Source organism: Rhinopithecus bieti, unplaced genomic scaffold, assembly GCF_001698545.2.
Source record: "Rhinopithecus bieti isolate Rb0 unplaced genomic scaffold, ASM169854v2 scaffold_19722, whole genome shotgun sequence".
Lineage (NCBI taxonomy): Eukaryota > Metazoa > Chordata > Mammalia > Primates > Cercopithecidae > Rhinopithecus > Rhinopithecus bieti.
In genome coordinates this window covers 1,216,635-1,224,047 of record NW_016809905.1, presented here as the reverse complement: position 1 = coordinate 1,224,047, position 7,413 = coordinate 1,216,635, and the positions used below count along the sequence as shown (strand labels likewise).

General features: G+C 44.2%; 1 pseudogene; it reads right to left on the bottom strand.

Annotated features, from left to right (window-relative positions):
* Positions 1–663: 663 nt before the first annotated feature.
* Positions 664–5,720, bottom strand: LOC108541295 (macrophage-expressed gene 1 protein-like; annotated as a pseudogene).
* Positions 5,721–7,413: the final 1,693 nt, after the last annotated feature.

Below are 7,413 nucleotides of genomic sequence, written 5' to 3'. Positions count from 1 at the left end.
TAGTCAGAAGTCCAAGAGTGGTCTGGTCTAAGGAAGACTTAATGGGGCAGCTGGAAAAAAGTGGAATTGGCTCAGGCAACATCTTTCTTTTCAGATGCTGTTTAGATGACATGGAGGAGATAACACAGTCTGTCAACAGGGAGGCCCAAAAGTTAAAAAGCAGTGGCCAAGTGTCTTTTCAGGGTTTTGCTAGGCTCTAGTAACATGAAATTCAGACAACTTTAAAGGTGGGGAGTGGGGAAGAGAGAGAGAGAGAGGTGCCTTTAAGCAGAAATTTTTACAGCACACACGTTGGAAACCACTGCAGACTTCAGAGTAAATGCATAGCTTCCAAATCCAAATGTTCACATTCCCACTCCTCTGCTTTTACACAAATGCCTTCAGGTGAAGAAAGTGACACACATTGGGAAAGGGTATCTGCTTCCTATTTTAGTCCCAGGATGACTTTTGCTTCAAGAGTCCCAACTGTTCCCTCTCCCCAACCCCACCCTTGTCCATGTAGCAATATGAATTTCCTGGCCCAGAGACCTAAACAAGAAGTCTCAAATTTCTATATGATTTTGGTTGCACTTGTCATTTCAATACTTAGGAAAACAGAATTAATCAGAAATGACCACGCTGTTTGGAGATGAGAGAAACCCTTTTCAGGGAGAGATTTCAGATTTAATGCTCTTGGTCAGGGGTGTCTCCAGTTGCTGCAGAGCCTGGAACCAAACTCTGCCTCTTCCAAAATGCCCAGTATCCCCTCTTCTTGAAATTCCCAGTGCCATAGATGGCCAGGGTGAAGACAACAGCCAAAATGGTGGTGGCCCCCACTGCGATACCAGCTGTAGTCCCTCCTGACAGCCCACCACTATCCCCATGGATGGCATTCATGGTGCTGTGCAGCTCTATCGGCTCCCAGCCTCCACTGGTTGGTATGGGAATCTTTAATCCAGGATCTCGCATTCTCAGAACTGGTCACTATGACAGCATTGGTGTCAGCCTAACTCATAAGGGGCGGCTGGGTGAAAGGCGGGAGACTAGCAGGAGGAAGGAACTTTTCTGTAAAGAGCCTGGCCTTGACGCAGTAGGACACTTGGCATCCATCGCTGATGAGGGCTAGGTGCTGGCTGAAGCCCCTTGGCCACTTTTTCAGGGAATGTGCCCCTAAATCTTTGGATATGCCTGGATCTACCAGGGTGTACCCAACTGTGCAGCTGAAGAACCCACCAAAAGGGACCACAAACCTGCTTCCCAACTCATAGTCCTGAGAAATGCAGACCTTGAGGTTTTCAAAGAGTCTCAGTGGAAAGTAGCCGGCTGGGCATGACTGCCCATTTGTCATGGGGTTTATGCTCTTGCTGCTGAAGAGGCCTCCAAAAAGCAGTCCTGAGTTCTTAGGTACTTGGCTACTGGCCACACACCAAAAAGCCCTAAATTCAGCCTTTGCCACCTGGAACATATCTTCACACACGGTCTTGCAGAAGACAAGGAGGGTGCACTTCTTACAACACTCCAGATGGTTGTAACCCTCCTCACGAGTCTCGGATAGCAGGTACACTGGGGAGTAATCAGAGGGGCAGGAGAAATCACCAGTGAGTGGATTCTTCTGCTCCAACTTTTGGCAGAGGAGGACATCCCTATTCTCTGAGAGCTGAGTGCATTGCTGATAAACCCCACCGAAAGAGAAGTTGGTCATTTTCCCCTCGCAGGAGCCATCATCCATGTTGGCCTGAAAATTGAAGTTGGGAGAATTGAGATCTGTGCAGCCAGGGTAGGTGTTGAATGTGTAATAGCGCTTCACAGCAGTTTCCACCGTCTTTGACACCTTCCTCACCAGGGGGCCTGGCAAGTCAGGCAGCATGTTGGGGTTGATGAAGAAATGCAGCGGCAGGCCAGAGCGGTCGATGGCCACCAGGTGGTTGGTGGTTGGCCACCTGTTGCCAGGCCTGGAGGGTGATGCCTGGGTAAAAAGGAACCCCTCCATACCCCCTCTGCACCCTGGAATTGGTTCGGTTTGAGAGGTAGCTCTTGGTAAGGACATCCTGCGAGATATAGTTTTCCTCAAATTTGAAGTTCACGGTGTTTTGGAAGGCAAGTCCAGCAGAGGCAGTCACGGCACTACGACTGCTCTGGCTGTCTTGGAGAAAGGAGGCCTTGATGTGGTCCTACTGGATAAGAGCAGCCCCAGCGTCGACACTGGTGATGACGTGGGTGCCATAGTTGAGGACCAGGAGTTCTGCCAGGTAGGTGGCCATCCTCGTCTGGTTGTTCTCTAGACGGTCAGAGATGTCAAGGAGCTCCTTCCTGAAACCTGAGCTTAGCTCTACAGTTGGGTTGATTTTGACTGTGTAGACGAGGTTTCTTACCTGAACTCGGGTAGTTATAGCTTGGTCCTTCACTTGGAGGGTTTCATTCTCTGGAACTCAGCAGAGAACTTGCCATTGACTTTGGAAAAGAGAGAGAGATCTGTGTTGATGGAGTAGGAGGTGCTGCTCTGGTAATTAACCCAAGATTCCAGGATTTCTGAGTTCATCTCCAGGTTGCTCTGTTTCTGGGGAATGGTGAAGATTTCATCAGGGGTGATATACTGTCCATCCTCAGTTGTCCTGCAGTTGGTGTAAGTCAAGTCCATCACCCATCCCATATCCACATTCTGCAGATTGTCCCAGCCCCCCTCCAGGTAGGACTTCCAGGACAGGCAGTTTCAAGGCATCCTTGCATTTTTGAACTCCAGCTTCCTCTGTCTCTCCCAAAGGCTTGCCTGATGTAGCCCATGCTGCCACTGCCCAGAAGAGGATGGTGGCCCTGAAGCTGTTCATGGCTCAGACAGCCCCAGTCACACAGGAGCCTACACAGCGGCCAGCAAACTTCAGGCAAACTAAATGGGGAAAAAGAAAGCAGCTGTGGAAACAGTTCTCCAAAATTCAACAGTTTTCCAAAAGCTACCAGTTTCTCTTTAAGCTAATCTAATTGCAAAATAAGGAAATGAGAGTTGGTTGGAATATGAAAGTCCATCAGGACTTTGAAAAATTTATGCCATGCCACACATGCAAACACAGCCCTACTTTCCCAAGAGTTAAGTATCCTAATTTTCCCCCAGCCCTGGCTGGTTACTCTGCTGCAGGGGTGTGCACTTAGAAAAAGTGTGACCCCACCACACCCTACTACTTCTGCCACCAGAAAGATTGTCTTTTCTTTTTTCTCACTCTCTTGGGCTTGATGTTTTACATTTTCCCTGATTGCTGTTTCCTGGGACTCGAATTCCAGTTTCCTTTTACTGGAAACACAGAGGCAAATGACAACATCATCCTTACTGAAACACCCTGCCTCCACCATACCCATGCAAGCTGTAAGTCAAGGCCAACCCGGTTTCCCATTTTCCTGGGGGTGGAGGCTGTTTCCACAAAAGAGAGGAGTGAAACTCTTGGACACTTGTCCTGTAGGTTTCATTGTTATAAGCCCTAATAGTTCTGCCTTCGGGGATGACATTATCTGGGGCAGAGCTGACAAGGCCTGGAAAGGATTCTGTTAAAATATGCTGAAACACCGCAGTTTGCATTGTCCTAAGCATTCAGAGTGAGAGCAAGGGGCCCCCATACTGACCTGTGTTCTTTCAGGTAGAAATATTCAAGACAAAACCACACTATTATCTAGATGTTGAATTATCAATGGCAGACAGGGGCCAAGGAATATATGTGTATGTGTACACACATTTATATAGCCCCTGTGTGTGTGCATTTTGCATGAAATTGGTGCCTGTTATACCTTTAATTTTTCATTTCCTTGCTAAGTGTGTGTATTCAGTTTAGGTGCATAAAAAGAATGTGGCTCTTCATTACTCAGTATTTTTCAAATCAAAACCGCAGTGACATACCATCTCACACGAGTTAGAATGGCAATCATTAAAAAATCAGGAAACAACAGGTGCTGGAGAGGATGCGGAGAAATAGGAACACCTTTACACTGTTGGTGGGACTGTAAATTAGTTCAACCATTGTGGAAGACAGTGTGGCAATTCCTCAAGGATCTAGAACTAGAAATACCATTTGACCCAGCCATCCCATTACTGGGGATATACCCAAAGGATTTTAAGTCATGCTGCTATAAAGACACATGAACACGTATGTTTACTGCAGCACTATTCACAATAGCAAAGACTTGGAATCAACCCAAATGTCCATCCGTGACAGACTGGATTAAGAAAATGTGGCACATATACACCATGGAATACTATGCAGCCATAAAAAGGATGAGTTCATGTCCTTTGTAGGGACATGGATGCAGCTGGAAACCATCATTCTCAGCAAACTAGCGCAAGAACAGAAAACCAAACACCGCATGTTCTCATTCATAGGTGGGAATTGAACAATGAGATCACTTGGACACAGGAAGGGGATCATCACACACCGGGTCCTATTGTGGGAAGGGTCGAGGGAGGGATAGCATTAGGAGACATACCTAATGTAAATGATGAGTTAATGGGTGCAGCACACCAACATGGCACATGTATATGTGTAACAAACCTGCACATTGTGCACATGTACCCTAGAACTTAAAGTATAATAAATAAAAAAAAGCAGCAATTCATTTGCTACATCATTAGAAGAATATAATATCATACATGTCTTTTCATATGCCAATGCAAGCTCTATTAGAGACCATAATTTAAAACAATGTTTCCAGGTCCATTGATCTGGTGCCAGGATTGATTGAGACCCAACTCTGTTAATTCTTTAGGACAATTAGGCTGTGTCTTAGTACACTTAATGATAGCCGGGGACTACAGGGGAGTCAATGAAGCTCCCAGTTGCATCCTTAACATTCCCAAAATTATACCATGCACCAGATGCAGTGCTGAGACTGAAAAAGTCAGGTTGCAATTCACAGGTATCACTACACCATCACCTGTATGCATCCTGGAAAGAAGATTGCAAGGAATTGAATTCCTCTGATGGTCATTGATGCAACTAAGAAGTGTTTTTAGAAAGAATGAGGCTAGTTGCTTAGCTTACCAGGCTCAGTTTCACTAGTTATTATAAAAACCATGATGGTGTTCTGTAAATCCAGAAATACTGCATTCTGCGTCTTTTTTTTTTTTTTCCAAGACAGAGTCTCACTTATTTGTAGGCATGGTCCCACTATGATCATGGTCCCATGATCAGCATGGGAGTTTTGACCTGCTCTATTTCTAACCTGGGCCTTTTTACCCCTGCTTAGGCAACCTGGTGGTCTGCTCCAGGAAGGTCACCATAGTGATGCTGAACTTAGTGCAGACACCCGATTGGCATAGCACACTACAGCCCAGAACTCCCGGACTCAAGTCATCCTCTTGCCTCAGGCTCCAGAGAAGCCAGGACTACAGGCACGAGATACTGTGCCCATCCATTCTGAGTGTATTTGTGCCACGGTTATCATGCTTCTAGGAGTTGGCATCAGCTAGCCAAGAGGGATTAATTTATGAATCAGTGCCCAGTCTATATTTGGCTAGAGAACCAAATTTTGCATAAGATCTTCTGGTTAATTTATAAATCAGTTAGTTATAAATATATTCCTCAGCAGCATGATCCCAGAATTAGAAAAATGAGAGCTGAATGCCCTTGAGTACTTCCAATAAATCTGTTGAAATATATACACATTTCTCTTCAAACTATTTCTGGGATTGTTCATCAAAATTAGAATACTCTCTCACTTACACCACTTTGGAGACAAGCTGACAATTTGTCACCCTCTCCTTTCTCTTTAGTAGATCCTGATGAGCCTTCACTCTCCTGAAATGAGAATACAAGCAAGGTTAATAAAAATAATTCTATATTCTGGTATTCCTATTTCTCCAGATGCCCTGTCACTGTAATTTTTATTTCTTCTACAGCCTTTGACTTCATTTTATTACAGAAATAAAGGAAAATAACTAAAAGAACCAAAAAGAGCAAAATTACATTGTATTCACAAGACAAAATATTTTACAGCCACCACAATTATTACAAACAATTTTAATAGCATGAGAGAGTCTTATGCCATATTGTTACTGAAAAGCAGTCCTGATCCAGATCCCAAGAGAGGATTCTTGAATCTTACGCAAGAAAGAATTCAGAGTGGGTCCATAGAATAAAGTGAAAGCAAGTTTATTAGAGAAGTAAAGAAATAAAAGAATGCCTATTGCATAGGCAGAGCAGAGGTGTGTGCTGCTTGACTAAGAATACTTATTGTTATTTCTTGATTATATGCTAATCAAGGGTTGGATTATTCGTTAGTTTTCCAGGAAGAGGTTGGGCAATTCCCAGAACTGAGGGTTCTTCCCGTTTTTAGACCATATAGGGTAACTTCCTGACAACGTTGCCATGGCATTTGTATAAACTGTCATGGTACTGGTGGGAGTGTCATTTAACATGCTAATGCATTATAATTAACATATAATAAGCAGTAAGGATGACCAGAGGTCACTGTCATTGCCATCTCAATTTTGATGGGTTTTCACCAGCTTCTTTACTGCTTGCTTTTTTGGTTTCTTTTCTGTTTGTTTGCTTGGTTTTTGAGACAGTCTCTGGTTCTGTTGCCTGGGCTAGAGTGCAGTGGCACAATGTCAGCTCACTGCATCCTCTGCCTCCTGAGTTCAAGCAATTCTCCTACCTCAGTCACCTGAGTAGCTGGGACTCCTGGCACACACTACCACATCCAGCTAATTTTTGTATTTTTAGTAGAGATGAGGTTTCACTATGTCGACCATGGTTGGTCTTGAACTCCTGGCCTCAAGTGATCTGCCCACCTCAGTCTCCCAAAGTTCTGGGATTACAGGTATGACCCACGGTGCCCAGTCGACTGCATGCGGTTTTATGAGCAAGGTCTTATGACCTATATCTTGTGCCAACTTCCTCTCATCCTGTGACTTAGAATATCTAACCTACTGGGAATGCAGTCCAGCAGGTCTCAGTCTTATTTTAGCCAGCTCCTAGTGAAGATGAAGTTGCTCTGGTTCAAATACCTCTGACGTATTTCCCCCATGCCTTTTATAAGAGAACCCTTAATCCTAAGGGTTGTAGAGGGATGAAGATCTATCCTCTGTAATTTTTCATGCTGAATAGGGGCCAAGATATTTCTGCCTAACTATTAGGGTCTCTTGTATTCAGGGTAGAAAGGAGCTCAGTAGGAAAGCACCAGTATGGTGAGACACATTCATAACTGACAAAAGGTGATATCTGGAAAATTAATAAGTATTCAATTTATGAAGACATTTCAGTAAGCTTATTGTGCATTCCTACACAAGGAGTACAACAGCAAATATGATCCACAACCATAAAGCAAAATAAGTAAAATTATCCCAAGCAAACTAAATAAGATGGTTTTCCATGAAATGGGCAACTGTTGGAAGCAAAGTGATATGGGGTTGCTAGCTGATTCCAATATGTGTCCAGAACTAGAATATTGGTCTAG